At 47.0% G+C, this 19006-nt stretch overlaps 1 protein-coding gene across 1 annotated transcript in view; it reads right to left on the reverse strand.

The window, feature by feature from the left end:
• CLSTN2 (calsyntenin 2) overlaps positions 1–19006 on the reverse strand; it is a 640464-nt gene that overhangs the window by 559666 nt on the left and 61792 nt on the right. The window lies entirely within an intron of this gene.

The following is a 19006-nucleotide window of genomic DNA, read 5'->3' on the forward strand; positions in this document are numbered from 1 at the left end:
GAGTTACTTGCGTGGACCTGGCTCTCCTGACCTGCTTTCAGGCCATCAACAGCACACACCCACCCTTAGAATCCAATTCCTCTCGGGGCTCTGCGGTGGAGTTAAGCTCTTCTGGAAGTTTCCAATCCCTTCAGCCCACAGGAGCATTAATGAGCACAGGGGCAGTAACTCAGAGTACTTATGAGTATGCAATAACATCATGGCACTTAAGAGGCAGGGGACTGTCTGCGTAGCTCAGAAGGATGCTTCCCCCCGTGGAGAGAGACCCAGGGAAACTACGGCTCCAGGAAGCACTGGAGGCATCAGATGGGAGAAGCTGGGAGCCCCACATCTTAAAAGTTATTATCTCACAGGAGAGTAGTTTTTTTTCTCCACCTGGTATCTAAATACGGGGTGGAAATGAGTGCTGGGTAGAGAAGGGAGCACACGAGCATTTAAGTCATTTATACTTTACATTTTTATGGCACAGCAGAGACCGGCATCCAATTTCCACCTGCAATTAGACGACGGAGCAGGCTGCCAAGTCTCCATGTAACTAGTGCCTATTAAAAGAGTCGACACCACGCGATGACTGATCAACACCGAGGATTTATTCACTGAGCTAACAGCGGTTTTTACTTTTGCCATTACGCGGGGTGATACATAACAATTTAGATAACGCACCCGGCCAGATACACTTACAACTCTGGTGTCAGAGTCCTGCCTCGGAGGCCAACCAGTCCTGGGGGAGGAGGGATGAGGCTCCTGGCCACAGCAGAAAGCCTGGAGCCTGCTGGCCTTGGACCTGCCATCCCGGGTGCGATGTGGCCCATATGGCACCCAAGGGGAGGACTTGGGCCAGAACCACTGCCTTTCTCCTTCCCTCGCAGCACTCTGAGCCTGTCTGCAGGCCAGGACCCTCACCCTCCTCATGTGTCCATGGGGACAAGATAGCTGTCACAGGGGACAGAGCGGGGCTGGTCTGTGAAACTAAAATGAGCTACTTGACAGCAGGTTTACGGAGATTCAATTATTCATAAACGCATGGGTGTACGTGCATGAGGGTTCTACCTGAGTACACATGTGTGCACACAAGGAAAGCCCCTCCCCTACTACCCCCAGTACAGGCAAGACACCGCCTCCCTCTAGGGTGGGGTCCCCTCAGAGCCTTTGTTTCATTTGTTTCACTTGTCTGGCACCAGACAGTGTTTAACGCCTTTGCTGAGTTCTGGTGGCAGGTATTGAATTTCCCCCTCAGCATTAACCCGTTCTTTGTGTTGGGCCCCTGGGTGAAGACCTAGGCTGGCGATGCCGGGCAAGGCACTCGGACAGGTTTTCCGTGGGAATGATGCTCTGGGGACAACAGGGACAAGCTCTACGCACTCCACAGGGTTTCAACCCCCCTCAAGTTGTGACATCCCCCAAATCTGTGCTCCCTGGGCATCTCCCTCAAGATAAGGGAGCACAGTTTGACATGCCCCGCAGAACACTCATCACCTACTGCCCCAGCCCAATTCTCCTTCTCCTGTACCATCAGGCACTGGCATCCCCAGCATACCTAAGAACCAGATCCACCCTGACTTTTCCCTTTATCCCTCATGCAGTGGGTTCTGATTCCTATTAGTTCCTCTGGCTAAGTATCTCCCCACTCCAGACCTCCTCTCCATCCCCATTTCTGCCACCAAATTTGTCATTTCCTACCTGGATAAAAATAATTGTCCCCCAACGCCCAGTCTCCCAACCCACCATCTGGCCCTCCTCAGCATCCTTCTAATATATAAATCCAATCATGTCCTTCTTCTAAATACTTTAAACTCTTCAGTGACTCCCACCAAAAGCAGGATGAAGCACAAACAAATAGGATGTGTGTGTGTGTGTGTGTGTGTGTGTGTGTATGGGTAGATAGATAGATGGATAGATAGATATAGATAGAACTGGTTCATGACATTATATAGGCTGGCAAGTCCAAACTCTGGAGGGTAAGCTAGCAGGCTGGAGTCCCAGGGAACAGCCAGTTCAAGTTTGAAGGCCACATGCTGCAAAATTCCTTCCTGCTCAGGGGAGGTTGCTCTTTTGTTCTATGAAGGGCTTCAACTGATTGAATGAGGCCCACCACACTAAGGAGGGCAATCTGCTTTACTCAAAGTCCAGCAACTTAAATGTTAATCTCATCGAAAAACACCCTCACAGAAACATCCAGAATAATGTGAGATTAAATATCTGGGCACTGTGGCCCCACCAAATTGAAACATAAAATTAACTATCACACAGTCTCTCTTCTATTATGATGAGTTGAGGCTTCAGGAAGTAAGCAGGACTGATCTTTCTCCTGCATGACCAGGGCAGAGTGCCCTGAGTGGCTCTACACAGAGGAAGCTTTTTATTTTCCACAACCTGCACTGCTATGACCCAGTCCAAACACCATCATCTCTTTCTCAGGTCACTGCAACATCCTCCTGATGGGTCCTCTGGCTTTCTGACCTCCTCCTACTTAGTTTATTGTCACTATACAGCTGGGGAAGGTGGAAATTCTCCATGGTATTTCCACGTGTGTTGTGACAGTGTTTGTCCTGGACTATCTTTTCGAAGAGGTTTATATAAACAGATTCGGAGGATAGAGATAGTACCTCCTTCCTGGGCAGAGGGCAGATTTTCTCCTGAACAAGAAGATAAAGATGTTGTCTTACTCTAGGACAAACTTGGGGCAGCTTTGCCAATAACCCCTAATAAGACTGTGGGTTCCTAAGCCCGGGGTTCCTCAGCGGTGACACAGACCCACTGTGTGCACAGCATCCACCTGGGCTGCTCTGAATAGCCCCGGTAGAACTCAGGGAGCAAGGGGAATGGCTGTGAACGAGAGGCAGGGGCTGTGCTGCCTGGTATCCTGTGAGTAATAAAATCCTTTATCTCGGACCAGGAGGCTTGTGTCTGCCAACATCTATGAGACTGTGGCAGGTGAATTTGTGAGCTTGGAAGCGGACTCTTCACGATTTTTGACATACAGCAGTCCAATCGCTCATTTATTATCTAAGTCAGGTCATGTTGCTCCTCCACTCAAACTCCTGCAATGACCCTCATCTCACCCAGAGGAAAACGCAAAGCCCCTACAATGGCTGCAAGGCCCTGCAGAAGCCCACTTCCCACCCCCATCAGGCCTCTGGCCTCATCTCCTCTCTTCCCCCATCCTTCACTCTCCTCCAGACACAGTGGCCTCCTCACTGACCCACAGACACACACCAGGCACATGTCCTACTGTGGACTTTATACTGCCTGTCCCATCGTCTGGATGACCTTCCCCCTAATCCACGTTGCTCCCTCCCTTCCTCACCTCCTTCACATCTTTGCTCAGTCACTTTCTCACCGAGACCATCCTGGACCCCTATGTAAAACCACATCCTCCCTGCCATCACAGGCCCCCAATGTTACCTCCCTAAGCCCTGGATCCCCAAAGGGCTCCCCACCTGCACAGATGCCTCCCCAGTTGTGGTCTTCTTGGGTCACTTTCCCCAGTCTGAACATCACCCTTGCCCCAGGCAAAACTGCCCTGGTCACAGCCCCACCCCTGATAATGCCTGATGATACAAGAGGGCATCCAAGGTTCTCTCAGCTGTGGAAAGGGAAAGGGCACCTGGGACATGATAACAGAGAGAAAGAAGCAGCTCTCCACTCAGCAAAAGGGCAGAGCATTGGCTGGTCCTGGAGGCTGGTGGAGGGAGCAAGGGGTGACTGGCACTGGCTGGTATAAATGTCTGCATCGCAGGAGCTGCAGGTATACTTGGGGAAGGAGACGTGGCCCAGAGCTGAGCTCCAGCCCGGCATCCGGAAGGAGACTATAGTGATTCCGGCGTTCCAGGCACACGTGGACCCTGCTCCCCACCTCCAGCACAGGCTGGGAGCATCTGGAAGACTCAGCTTATTTTTCCAACTGGCCCATTTTCTACAGCATCTCATACTCTTTCCAGTTACAGTTTTGAGTCTGGTGATGATGACAGGCTTGCTCCACTAGTTATGCCTCTGATTATTTTTAGGGTTTCGCGATTAAATTTTCTTGAATTACAACTTTAGACCCAAGCATCAGATTGTCTGTAACGTGCCACGGTGTGTTCATATGTGCCGTTTATATATATTTGGGTTGCAATAGCCTCAGGAAAAAAAAAAAAAGACATTTCAATAGTTGGCACCCAAAGCCCTTGTTTCCATATCATCCACCCGCTTCCATGCACTTCCTTTCTATTCCCACACTCAGTGATGCCCTCCATATCCTTGTAAGCCCAAACACAGAGCCGGGCGAAGTAACTAAGCCCTCGTTCAAAGCCACCAGAACTCGTCGGCCTTTTCCCATCACCTCAGCACCCCCCCGTGGGCTGGGTCCACGGTTAGCACAGCCTGCGATTCTGCCCTCAGCCCCAGGGCCCAGAGCTGCTGCCCCTTCTACTGTTTTCCCTCACCCAGAATTAGATTCATCAATTCCCAGAAAGGCTGCCTGAAGTAACATGGTTTACCTTCTGACTCGGGGCCCACCACGTTCCCCAGTGATGCTCTCCTGAGGCAGTTCCCCTCCCACAGCCGTGCCTGGACCATCCACCCACTGCACAGGCCCTCTTCCCTTGGCTCCACCAGGATGCACTGCCCTGACAGCCCCTGGCTTTTCTCCCTCCTGCCACCTGGACCAGGTCAGCACTCTTTCCCCGACGGGCACATTCACCTATGGCTATGTAGCTGTAACGGCCACCCTCCATGCCTCTGTCTCCAGCCCCACCTCCAGACCGCATTTCCAGGGCCAGCTCTGCTTCTGTGTAGATGCACCTTGGAATTTCAGGCTCACTGGCTTCCCTCTAAAGCGCCTCCCACCTCCTGACCGCCCTCACTGGGTTAATTCAGTCTGCGGCCTCTCAGTCACCCAGGGTAAGCCAGCGGGATCAAGAGCACTGGGTGTCACTCACCGCACACCTTTTCCAACCCTTCTGACTTGCCTGCCTCACCACAGAGGCAGTGAAAGCTAATGACTCGCCTTTCTTGCATCTGGAGGTGGTCATAAGACACGATTCTGTCCAATGAGTTAGAGACAGACATCTGCTGGGGTGTCTGAGAAAGCTTTTACTGTCCTGAAAATATGGACCCATGCAGCCGGCTACCTATCTCCTTTCAGCTTCCCAGTCCCCCCAAATCCCCCCAACACTGAGGTGCACCTGGAGCCGCTGCAGCAGCCCTGAGGCCCCGGGCACAGCAAGTACACGGCCAAGAGCTGAAGGGGGAAAGAGACCGCTGGGGACTTTGGTGGCATGGCTGAGGGATCCCTCAAGCTCTGGACAGCCTGTCTCCAGATTGCTTGTCCTAAGAGAGAAAGAGATGTCTGCATTGTGCTTTCTGGCACATCCTTACTGATCCACTTAGTTCATTCTTATCTCTTCTCCCTCCACTCCCTGGCTTGCTTGCAGCAGACCTTCTCACTCAATTGCTCTCTCCCTTTTTTCTCGCTCTTCTTCCCTCCCGTCTCTCATCACTGTCTCTTCAAGTGCTTGCTTTCTGAGCACCCACTCTGGACAGGATCTGTGCCTCAAAGAAGCAGGAGACAGTGGCATCCTTAGCGCAGGGCGGTGCTTACAGGCAATGTGACAGGCTAGGTTCCCCGTGCACCTTCCGCCGTGCTGAGCCTCGTCAAGTCTCCTATCATGGTTCCTTCTGCCTTCTTCAGCGGCTTCCTGCACACCCCCAGCGAAAGCGGCATCTCAGGTCTCCTCCTTTGATGGGCTGCAATGACCCTCATCTCCCTCAGAGGCATCTCTGGCCTTACTCTCCTGACTAGGATGGTTCTGTATCCCAGAGCTGGGGTCCTCTCCCTCACAGCCCCCGCTCTCAGGCTTCCCCCACTGCGCCGGCCACCTGAGCCCTCGGCTCAGCACTTAGAACTCCCCTGTCCCCAGACACTCACTCTTCCTGCAGGGACTCTATGAAACCCTGGTGTGAGGGCAGCAGTGGCCAGGGAAAGGGGCCCAGTGGTCCAGGGGCTTAGGAAGGACCAGGGTTACATTGTGGCACGTCGTCCAGAGCCACACGGTCCTGTGGGAGTCATCGGAAGGGCCAGGCCAAGAAGGCAATGAGTGCTAAGTAAACGTACACTCTGTGCTAAGCCCTGGGCCGGTGGCATCCACGTATTATCTCTCTTTTTTTTTAATTGAAGTATAGTTGATTTACAGTGTTGTGTTAGTTTCAGGTGTACAGAAGAGTGATTCAGATGAATATATATATTCTTTTTCAGATTCTTTTCCTTTATAGGTTATTACAAGGCACTGAATGTAGTTCCCTGCGCTATACAGTAGGTCCTTGTTGTTTATCTGTTTTCTATATACTACTGTATATCTGTTAATCCCAACTTCCTAATTTATCCCTACCCCCCCCTTTCCCTTTTGGTAACCATAGTTTGTTTTCTATGTCTATGAGTCTATTTCTGTTTTGTACATAAGTTCATCTGTATCATTTTTTTTAGATTCCATATATAAGTGATATATATTTGTCTTTCTCTGTCTGACTTACTTCACTTAGTATGATAATCTCTAGATGTACCCATGTTGCTGCAAATGGCATTATTTCATTCTTTTTTATGGCTAAGTAATATTCAGGAAGTCTACAAATAATAAATGCTGGAGAGGGTGTGGAGAAAAGGGAACACTCCTATGTCGGTGGGAATGTAAATTAGTGCAGCCACTATGGAGAACAGTATGGAGGTTCCTTAAAAAACTAAAAATTACCATATGAGTTACCATATGATCCAGCAATCTCACTCTTGGGCATGCATCCAGAAAAGACAAAAACTCCAATTTGAAAAGATACATGCACCCCAATGCTTATAGCAGCACTATTTACAATTGCCAAGACATGGAAGCAACCTAAGTGTCCATCAACAGATGCATGGACAAAGAAGATGTGGTACATTATCTCATTTTTAAGTGCACAACTGGGATAGTTGTATACAGAATGGCTTCCAAGGCTCAGAGAGATTCAGCAGTGGATCTGGAGTCACACAGCAAATAATGGGCAGATCCTTGGTCTGAGGTAAAGAGAAATGGGGTTGGAGGAGCTGGTGATCTGTCGGTCAAGGTGGCAGGCAGGCATGTCCTGGAGCAGAGGGTACCCTCTCCCCATGCTCTGTCACTGGTCCTCAGCTCTGCTGAGACACCCTCCCAGAACCGGGCACCCACAGACGCCAGCAGAGTAGCTGTAACAGACATGACTCTAGCACTGCCACACCACCAGTCAAGGGTTATAGATCCTTGGCAATGTTGCACCCTAACCAGCTGCCATGTTAGCAGTGCTTGGCGCCAGCCTAGTGAGGGTCCCTGGGTTCCTGGGTCTGAGGAAGAGGGTCTGCGGAAGCAGCCTGCCTGCCAGGGCAGCTCAGGTTCTAACTGTGGGGAAATGGCTCTGGGCAGGTGGGGAGGGGTCCTAGTTCTCTGAGCACAGACCAGTCCCCCAGCTGACATGCCTGTAACCTCTGGAACACACAGGCCACTCAGCTGCACCTGTGAGGTAAAGACAAAGGGATCTCCAAATCTGCAATATGAAGAGCCCCTCTTTTTTCAAATTGTTTTATAAATGCCAAAGTGCTTTCATATCCACTGGTTCATCGGGTCCTCACAACAATCAAGCCAGCATTATTTTTCTAATTTCCTACACAAACAGCATCAAAGCAAGGCCCCAAGAGGCTGGCTGTGCTGAGGACCACACAACTTCAGAGTGCAGTGGACGGTGGTAACAGTCAACTTTGTCATCCTGAATTTCCTTCTGGTTTCCAGTGGGACCCCGGACCCAGAGAACCCCACCTCCTTGGGCACAGCAGGCGGTTCAGGGAAGGGCCTGGGACCCCAGTCAGGCCGCTCAGAATCCTCCATCCACATTTGATGGAGTCCTCAAGAGAGAACAAAACATACACCTGGAGCAACTGAGCGCCACCACCCTCCCCAGAGGAACGCCTGCCAGAGAACGAGGCCAGGTTACAGGAAATGCAGGCCTAGAAATGGGAAGATGAATTTCTGGGAACCATGATGGAGCACACAAATCCAGCCATGTCTGAAGCCCCTCCCACCGCTGGAATTTTCATGTGTGTGTGAGTCAATATCTTCTCATCTTAGTTAGGACAGAAAAAGTCTCTTACACCAACACAAAGAATAAGACCAAGGTCTCCTAATTGGTGGCAAGGGCACAGAAATCTCCTGAAAGACAGAAGAGAAGAATCAAAGAAAATCGTAAGACAACCACAGACAGGTACTTTCACTCATCCAACGAATATCTGAATTCAACAAAGCACCACGCTCATTGGTTGGAAAGACAGCCCAACAGACAGGATTCCTGTCTTCAGGGGTCTTAATAGAACAGGACAGGTACAGAAACTCTGGAAGGGCTGGGGGTGGCAGCAATCATAATACAGAACTAATCTGATGGAGAGATAGGAAAGACTTTCTGAGAACGTCACATTTAAATTGAAACTGAAGGATGATCAGATGCAAACCCCAGGAAGCAAAGTCTGGGCAGGGGCAATAGCAGAGGTGAAACTCCATTGCGGAGACAGCAGTTTCATTACCAGGGACTCATGCATCTTGGGGTGTTTTTGTGTGGGGGAGCCGTGGGGATTCTACACTTTCCTTTAGAATTTGGATGTAAATATCTATGAAAATCTTTCCAAAATAACCAGACAAGCATGTCAAGAAATATTTACAAGAACCTTTGTTGCAGCAACGTTTATAACAACAGAAACTTACGATAACTGAAATTTTAAAAGAACAGAATATACCGATATGCCCTTACAATTGAAAGATAGTTTAAAAGACAGTGTAGACACACATTTATTGACTTGGAAAGATGCACATGTCTAAGAGAAATAAGCGGGTCTCAAAGACTATATATAGGATGATTTCATGTATTGAGTACAAAAGAGGAATTCAATAATTATTTACGGGATGAATGGCAACTAAATACCTCTGAACAGATAAACTTCAAACAAAATGTTTGCTGTCATTATTTCTGGGTGATGGGATTATTGGTGATTTTAAACTGTTTTCTAGATCTGCTTATCTGAACTAATTTTTGGTACCATGCACATGAATTACTTGCACAATAAAAAGGAATGAAAAGAAATCTTTCCAAAGCAATCAATGACTCAATAAGGTCAGTTTTAAGATCGAGATGTATAATTAGGACATGGGACCTTAAAACAAAACAGGAAATAGTGTGACTGGATAACCATAATAGATAAGAAAATATTCCTCCTCTAAACGTGGAAGAGAAATAAACCTTTCTTCAATGTCACAGCCAGAATTTGTTTAGCAGAAGTCCATGACATATTTCATATTTATTCAGCAATCTGTAACACAGCACATTAGTTAACTAGTCATAAAGGAAAACATTTACATTGATGCAAAAATGAAGTCAACAGGCTTGTGTTTGTATGGTGCCAACAAAATCATTAAAAAAAAAGTCTATGTATGCCAAACATTTAAATATTTGGGCAAATCTGCAAACAAATGCCCTTTGGACCAACTTCTGCGGTGACTGATTGCACCCCCTATGTTTCTCCCAGATGTTTTAGCAGAATAGAGAATATGGCCTCAGACGACCAAGCCAGTGGCTAGGTAGAATCACAGCCAGCTACACTGTCACCATCACTAATAGTACGTGCTGGGCAAATAACACCACCCACTCTCTGATGTCCTTTTGAAGGCAAATTGTAATCCTCCGCTTGTTCATATCATTGGGAAAATTCTGTCAACTTTGAAACTCTGGATGTCCTGATAGAGGCAAAGCACTGCCTCTGATCCTGGCAGATGGGAAGAAAGCCGACCACAGGTGTTACGAAGCGCCTGCCAAATGGGGGGCTCTGGGCCCTGGGGACCCCTATAAATTGCAAGAACAGCTGCCTGTATCTTACATGGCCTCCCAGGTCCCACAAACTTCTTGGGGTGCCTCACCTACTAGGCTGCACCTCCTCCCTTGGAACAGCATGGAAGGAGTTCACAGGAGTCTGAAGATGTCAGGAGAGGCATACTGCAGGAGCAGGAAGTGAGCTGAGCCTTGGAACACTAACCAAAAGGAAAAGGATGCCAGGGCCAAGGATGCCAGGGACATGGTACACTGAAAAGACCTGGGTTGTAGCTTCTGGGAGCTGGCCAGCTCATAGCTGCTCCCTTAAAGAAGCATGGGACACTCATGGGGCAAACTCAAGGACTTGGGAAAGAAGGGCCATCACCCCACAGAGTCATGCCCCCAACACTACTCGCCCTGTGCTGGAATCAGCTATTTACATGTGGCCATTCTCCGCTGGAACATGAGCTCCTAGTAAGATTGTATCCTATTAGGCCTGGCATCCTTGAGGCTGGCACAGTATCTGACCAAGAGTCTTCAACTCAGTAACTTTTGGCAGTTAAATGAGTAGAGGAATGCCTAAAATAAAAATGGCATCTCCCCCAAGGCTAGGTTCTAAGTCCGCACATGCTATGAAAATCATGGGTGGTCAGGCAGGTAGGGCTCTGTGTGTGTCCTGGTGAGCAGAGGGTGAAGGAAGGTCTAGGAGGCTGGTAAGACAATTCGGGGCAGCCTGAGGAAATGAGCCAGAAGCTGGATTAACAGGAAATCCCTTAAATTGCCCAGACAGTATATTGAACCAGCCAGCATCCTTCTTCCACTGTTGGACAAGGTCACTGGTTCTTCTGTTGAGGCCAGAGGAAGTGGTTACCAGCTCACAGAGAGTTACCATGATGCACAGCGTCACATATGCACACAGAAGTATGCAAACACAAGGACACATTTGGCATTGCAAGGTTCTCCCACCATGGGGAGTACTTGGGAACCTAGGCCAGCCTGAGCCTCCGGCTGCCCCCAGGCCTGCTCACTCTGCAGCCCACCTGCTTGGAGTGGAATGGTGGAATCCCTAGCATTATTTCAACTGTTCTTTTTCTCTCCTTTTCAAAATTGCTGGAAGCACAAATAAATGAAGGAATTAAATTCATAGATGATGGGACTCAACTATACTCCTGTACTTGAATTACCATAAGCTCAAAAAGAAACAGGGATGAGATGGGATGGGATGAGATAGGATGGGGAGAAGAAAAATGCTGCCACCTTAGAGGACAGCCCTGGCCAGCAGCCCCGATGGGTACCACTCATGCTGTGCTGCCAGAACACCTGCCTCTCCTGCTCCCCTGTGTGCTGTTTCCACACCCATCTAATCAGGCCCTGGCCTGAGCATACACTCCTAATGATTCAGTCCCAAATGAGGCCTGCGTGCCCCTAGACACACCCATATTTTTCTGCATGTTGTTTCTTCAGCAAGCCTGGCAGCTTGGGGAAGCCATTCAGCAAGATGAACGATCCCACACTCCATTCCATCTTATTTTCAGATTCCCTAGTGGGTGACAGATGAAGAGGGTTTCATGGTGGGCCAAGCAGGAATAAAAGGGCAGGAATGGGCCTAGATGTATAGTTACATACCAGTGCCGTGCCAAGCTGTATTGGAGACAAAAGGAAAAATCAGTAACACTGATCTTATATCTATTTTAAATGTTGACATTTTTTTCATCATGGATTTTTGCATTAATTTTGATTTTCTAAAATGTTGCATTAAAGTAAATTTAGCTTTTTTTCTGAGGTTGTGTGTGTGTGTGTGTGTGTGTGTGTGTGTGTGTGTGTGCGAGCCTCCTGAAGTTTCACCCGAGATGGGTACTTCACTCATCTCAGCCTAGGCCTTACTGACAGAGCTACTATTTGTTATCAATCATATACCAGACACTGCACTTAAAAAATTATATATAAGGGCTTCCCTGGTGGCGCAGTGGTTGAGAGTCCGCCTGCCGATGCAGGGGACACGGGTTCGTGCCCCGGTCCGGGAAGATCCCACGTGCCGCAGAGCAGCTGGGCCCGTGAGCCATGGCCGCTGAGCCTGCGCGTCTGGAGCCTGTGCTCCGCAACGGGAGAGGCCACAACAGTGAGAGGCCCGCGTACCGCAAAAAAAAAAAAAAAAAATTATATATAAGCCTCACAATACTCCTATCAGTACTTAGGAACATTCCCATTTGACAAATGGGGAAAATGAGACATGAAATGTTAAGAGCATAGAAAGTGTCACACACCTGGGGAGAAGAAGTGAGGACACAAGTTCAGGAGGCAATCAAGTGGACCATATGCTTGATTAGAAAACATCGACCTACTGTGTATCTTATTCAGGGGAAATACGGCATGGGGTAAGCATGGTGAGGTGCTCTACAGCCAGCCAGAGAGATTTAAATGGATCCCATGGTGCCTGCAGAAGTTCCAGAGACTTGGAGACCAACCACTTCCATGAACATTTGCATATGAACTAAGGAAAGGCTTCCCAGCTAAAAGATCCACATACTGAAGAAAGCCTTGTAGGTTTTTTTAAAAACCAGGCTTTGAATTTTTCATAAGATTATTTTAGATATGTGGGAGGAAGATTATTATAAAATCTGTGGCCAAAAGTCCTTTTCTTGAAATTTAAATTTTTCAGAAAGAAGGAAACAAAATATCTCACAAGAAAAATGTCTAATTTGATTTAAAGCCATCGGTCGGCCTACTTTATGTGCTCATGAATACCACGTTCTCATTAAGGCTCAGGGATCCATGGAAACCCCACTGAGAAATTGTGAAACCTCCACGGGGATTGAACCGGGAGCTGCTTTTCCAAGAATGTGGATGTTATATTGAATATCAATATATCAACTCTGGCTCCTGAACCATTGTTTTGCTAATGTTAGCAGTAGCATGAATGAACTTAGATATTGCTAAGTCTAGCCTAGTTCAAATATACAATATTGCTCCGACTAAGCTGTCAACCTCAGAAGCTGTGAGTTATCACCATCCGGGTATGTGTGGGTTGGCACGGCTACAACTCTGTTTATCATTTCAGTTCTTTTACCGTAGTTGTTTGCCAGCTACCTTGCCAGTTGGTGACGACATTAGCCAAAGTCCAAAAGTGGGGAGACAGGGGGACACACATCCCAGGTCAAGATCTACTTCTTCTCCCACTTCGCTACATTCACTTTTCTCCCATCAGATTTTCTTCAGCACTTATCAGCACCACACCATTTAGCACATAATTAAATATAGTCCCATCTTGTTAAGAATTGAGAAACTTGTGCCTCCTCAGGTAGAATGTAGCTGTTCAACAACAGGAATTTTGTTTTACTTATTCACACAGCACGCAGAGTGGGTGGGATAAGCACATACTAGCTATAAGTTAGAAGGTTTACTGGGGCCAAAAGGAGACATAAAGGAAGGTAGGTGGGGCTCTGTGTGCGAGTCCTGTTGGGCAGAGGGTGAAAGAAGGTCTAGGAGGCTGACAGACTATTTGAACAGCCAGAGGAAATATAGCCCAAGGCTGGATTAACACTAAAGACAGGGAGGGAGGCCAAGGTCACCACAGAGTGAGAACAGACAGGAAATACCGTGAACAGGGGAACCAATAATCACAAAACAAGCTGGGAGGATCTGGAGTGAGGAGGGGGACAAAAACCAGCCCACGCATGTGATTTAGGACCAAGACCATGCCTGACATGAGGGTATTGGGGGTCACCTGATAGCCGAGGAATCAAGGGACACTGTCCTCCTTAGAGCTGCCCTGCCAGGAACTACCGCATCCCCAGGCCAATGTCTGCAGGGCTTAGCTCCTCTACCTTTGGGTTCCTGGGGCCACCTTCCCCAGTTGTGGTGATATCCAGGGCTGGCCACTAGTTACCATTCCCTCTTCCCTAGCCTTCTCCAATGGCCATAGGAGATGAGGGCTACCTGATGTAAGGATACTCGTTTATGAATCATAAATTCTGGTTCCAGTGGACCAATAGAAGGGGCATGTTATATGGCCATATTGTGGAGAACTGAACAACAGTGCCTGCTCCAGGATGGAGAAGAGTTTTAGATTTCAATACTTTGCTCAGCACCCAATAAAACCATGGGGCCCTCACAAATAAACCCACTGGGTCTTTCACGAACTGGCCAAAGGTCACAACCAAATTATTGCAAGAAGCCCTTCACACTCAATTTTACTTGTATTACTTGGAGGGGCTAGAAAACAGCTCTTCCTGCCTAGAAATTTGTTTCTTTTTCCAATTCGGACATCTTCCTCAAGTCCTCACTCCCAGATGAAGAGCTTCGTTATGCTAGTGAATTACTGGAAGGTCAGGAAGGCAAGAAACTTGGTCCCTGAGAGGGCCCCAGCCTTAGAGAAAGTCTCTAAAGAACGGGCTCCCAAGTAATTCTAAAGGTTTACTTTTCCTGATGCCTCTCTGAGTGGCTTGTAGCGCTGATTGCTAGATGGGGTTTCCCTGTTGGGATCCAGATGGCCAGAGGTGGATTTACACTGACTTTTCCCACATCCCACCTCATCAATGTCTGCCCTCCCCTGGGGGGCTCTCCAGATGGCACCTGTCATAAATGGAAATCAAGGTCAGATTAGTCATCTGCTTTCATTAAGAAAGCTACCTGCCAACTGACTGACTATCTCTCTTTTTGTCTTTAATTATGTGAATAAACAAGAGCACTGCATGTTAATGGAGGTGCTTGTTTAATTATTTGGTGTAAGAGAAACTGCAGCTTCATCTTTACAATGAGGAAAACTGCCTGAACTATGGAAACTTCAAAGAGGCACTGAGCACTGACTGGTGTGTAATGTATAAATGTATATGTTTTATTGGATCATCCTTTTCTCACCTTATCTACCTAACAGAAAGAAAGGGGAGTCCTCCCTGGTAGAAAACAATATTAGAGCTTCTCCAGTTTTCTGTATTCAATGACCAGCATACAATAAAAAATTACAGGACATATGAAGAGGCAAGGGAATTTGACCAATAATCAAGGAAAGAAAGATCATAGAAACAGACCCATGTACTATCCCATTATTTGAGTTGGCAGATAAGGACTTTGAAATAATTGTGATTGAGCTACCCTGGTGGCGCAGTGGTTGAGAGTCCGCCTGCCGATGCAGGGGACATGGGTTCATGCCCTGGTCTGGGAAGATCTCACATGCCGTGGAGCGGCTGGGTCCATGAGCCATGGCCGCTAAGCCTGTGCGTCCAGAGCCTGTGCTCCGCAACGGGAGAGACCACAACAGTGAGAGGCCCGCGTACCGCAAAAAAATAATAATAATAATAATTGTGATTAACCTGTTGAAAATAGAAGAAAATGAATGAAAAAATGAAGAATTGCAACAGAAATTTGAATGTGTAAGAAATAATTTAAAAAGGTATTTTAGAACTGAAATATGCAATATATCAAGTTAAGAATTCATCAGGTATATTTAACATCAAACTGGACAGAGCAGAAGACAAGATAAGTAGATAGCCACACTAATGTACAGAGAGATAAAAGAATAGGGGAAAAAAAGAGAAAAGAGTACAAGAGATATGTGGGAAACACCCAAGTGGTCTAACACAACTGTAATTAAAGTTGTAATATGTTTTGACTTTGGACAGACCCGGGTTGAACCTCCCCCTCCTCTGAGGTTACTTACTGGGTCACTTACTGGATGAGTGAATGGTGTGCTTGGTCAGTGACTTAACTCCTTTGAGTTTCAGTTTCTGCAGGTACAAAACAGGAACAAATAAGCCAACACTGTACCTCTTTTTAAAGTGAGGCAGGAGGATATTTTGAAGTATTTATCTGTGAGCTTCTCCTAACCATCTCTGCCCCCAAATCAAGACACATGCCAACAAGCAGAACTCTGGAATATAGGCCTTAATACAGAACTCCAAGGCTCACAAGCCCTTGGTCAATGTGGAAGATGGAAAGAGAAGGATACAGACTCATGGAGTGGCTTCTCCTATCTCTCAGGCACAGTGAGAGAGCACAGGATGGGAAAGTGAAGAAAGGAGAGATAATGTAGGTCAGGGAAGAGCAAGATGAAAAACCCAGGTGGCTCCACCAGAGCAAGCGCCATCCCTTCCCAGGACCCAGAGATCACATGAGGACTGCTCAGCTCTTAGAGATGCTTTGCATTGCCATTATCCAGTGATGACCACTGAGATGGGACAATCTATAGACTCCAGTAGGAACAATGCTCATCTGGGCCCTGGCGCTCTGCTAAGTCTTTTATCTGACCCTCTCCATTTGGTCAACCCCTGTTTTATGGACTGGGACACAGATAAAATGAGGCAATAATTCCAATATTTGGTAACATTATTTGCAATTGTATTAATTAACGATTATTATGACTTACTACATATTATTTCATTTATAGCTAGCGTTGAATGAATGCATACTATGTGCCAGGCACTTGTCTTAACATTTTACGTGTATATTGATTTCATTAATTCACTTATAATTAATTCTTTATATTCATTTATCACAACAACCTTCTAAGGTAAGTACTAACTAAATCTCTTCCTCAAGGTCACCCAGCTAATGAGGTTGTCACCATCTTACCTACTACCCGAGGGATGGATACTATCTGGTGACAGTATGTTAGGAACTTTTTATACTTGGGCTGGCTGAACCCAAACAGCAACATCTGGGGCTCAGCCCCTCATCTGTAATGCAGTTCTGTAGTTAACCATCGCTACCCCCGCAGCACTGCCGTGAAGTGTAAAGGAGATAATTATATAAAGTGCCCATCAGAGTGATCAGCACGTTGTCAACACTCACTAGACATGCTGTCTCTTACCTTTCATTTGTGTGATAACAGAGAGCTCAGCAAAAAGGGAAGACCTGGAATTTTTAAAGTTCCATACATATAATTCACACAGAAAATGAAAGTTACAAACATCTACTTTTCTGGTTGTGCTTTTTCCCGTATTTAATGGAAGTGAAACAAATAACAAATATGTCTGTCTCTGATTTGGTTTAGGGCTGTCAGCTACAGCATCAGACCTTACCAGGATATATCAGAAACACTACCTTAGTAGGTCTCATCCCTGGCAGGCACATCTGAGATCCAGTTCAGGCTTCCAGAACAGCTGCGCTTCTCTGACTGAGCAGATAACCACACGGGCCCCACTCAAGGCTCACATTCCACCTTAAAGAGCTGCACAGGTGGAGGAACGGCCCTGGGGTCTGAGGCAGGCAGGTATATGGATGCAGATTTATTCCCCATCCCCAGGTTCCCTAGGAGTCAGGATCAGAAAACTTCAGGGCACCTCGGGCCGTCACCACAGAGACTGCCCCAAGTGGCTGATGCCTAGAGACATCTCCTCTCCAAAGGGCAGGCACAGCAGCATGTGTGCACCAGGCAGGGCAGGCCATGGGGACAGGCAAACATAATGGGGCCATTGGAGGCTTCAGAACAAAAAAATCACAAGGTCCAGGGAGAAGAGGAAAGCCAAGTCTGAGGCTCCTGGTCTTCCCATCAGAGGTACTCTCATTTTAAACTTGGCCTCAAGGTTTCCAGAAATCTATTTAGATCTTATGTAGCCTCCACGTGTGATTAGAATATAAGTCAGAACATAAGTTGAGGAAATGGGGCTGTCAGCTTCTGAGACCACTCTGGTCCAGGGCAGGGCAGGGCAGGGCAGGCAGCCTGATGGGAAGGGGGACAGCCAGTTCCTGAAGCTTAAGGGGGACAGTCACTGTCCTGGCCTGGCCGCAGTTCAGAGAAGGGAACCACTCTTTTCTGACCTCCTGTCCTGCACCAAATGCCAAACACCGAACTGCACACCTTACAGAACCTTCCCAGAGCCCTGTATTACGGATACTACTATCCCCAGTTTCCGTAAAGGAAACTGACACTAGGAGACATGAGGTCCCTGCTCCAGGCCTCCTAGTTGGTATGTGCAAGGATGCAAAGCCAGGTCTGCATAATCCTTATGCTCAGGGAGCCTCATTTCCCAGCAGCATGCTCTGTTCTGATTACTGAGGTATCGCCCTGGGCCAGACACAGCACCAGACACTCTACAGACATGGTTTCATCTAAATTCTCACAATCCCCCTGGGAGCAGGAAAGAAAACTTTTTAACCAGATGCTTATGAATGCTTTTTCTAACATAAGACCATACAAACCTCTAACTGGCAAGAAGAAAGAAGGGGGCACTATCATCTAAACACATGCCCTTTAATTCCAGGGTCCTAAGAAAACTATCATCTCCAGGCCTCTCCCTCATGGAGAGATATACCACATTCATGGAAAGGGCGTTTTCATCATTAGGGAGATGTCAGCGTTCTCCAAAATGGCCTATAAATTTGATGCAACTCCATTCAAAAACAACACCAAGCTTTTTCAAGGGATTTGACAAACGGATTCTACATGTATATTGAAGAGAAATAGACAAGGCACAGCCTGCACTGCTTCTGCAGAAGAAAACAGTGAAGGAACTTACCAGATACAAAGAGTACACAGACTAAACATAGAGGTGTGATCATTAAGACAGAAGAGTGTTGGCACAGGACTAGAAAAATGACCAATAAACCAGAGATCCCAGGAAGAGATTTTCACATACGTGGAACTTTAACATCTGAAAGAGACAGCATGATCATCACGGGGGAAAGGAAGTGGTAATTCAATCCACGGAGCTGGAAAATGTGGTTCTCTGTGTGTAAAAATTGAAACTGGCTCTCTAAGTCATCATTCACAAAAATCAACCCCGTGTGTGTGTGTGTGTGTGTGTGTGTGTGTGTGTGTGTGTGTGTGTGTGTGTTTAGCTATCTTTCTTTCTGTCTTTGGAACAGGAAACGATTTCCTAAACAAGATTAAGAAAGTTCTACCAATCAAAGAAAAGACTGATACATTTGATTTCAACAAAATTAAAAACTTTTTCATCAAAAGATGACTCAAAGAAAGAAAAAAGGCAAGCTACAACCCGAAGAAGATATCTGTGGCATAGACGACCAACAAAGGATTAGTATCAACACTATAAAAAGCACCTACAAAGAGATAAGAAAAACACAAACAACCCAATAGGAAAATTAGCAACAGACATTACCAGGCATTTTCACAGAAGCAAAAACACTTACAGCCAATAACATATGAAGAAATGCTAAGCCTTAGTAGCAGTCAAGAAATTGGAAATCAAGATCACAAGATTTCATTGTACATCCA

Source organism: Mesoplodon densirostris, chromosome 5 (assembly GCF_025265405.1).
Source record: "Mesoplodon densirostris isolate mMesDen1 chromosome 5, mMesDen1 primary haplotype, whole genome shotgun sequence".
Taxonomy (NCBI): Eukaryota; Metazoa; Chordata; class Mammalia; order Artiodactyla; family Ziphiidae; genus Mesoplodon; species Mesoplodon densirostris.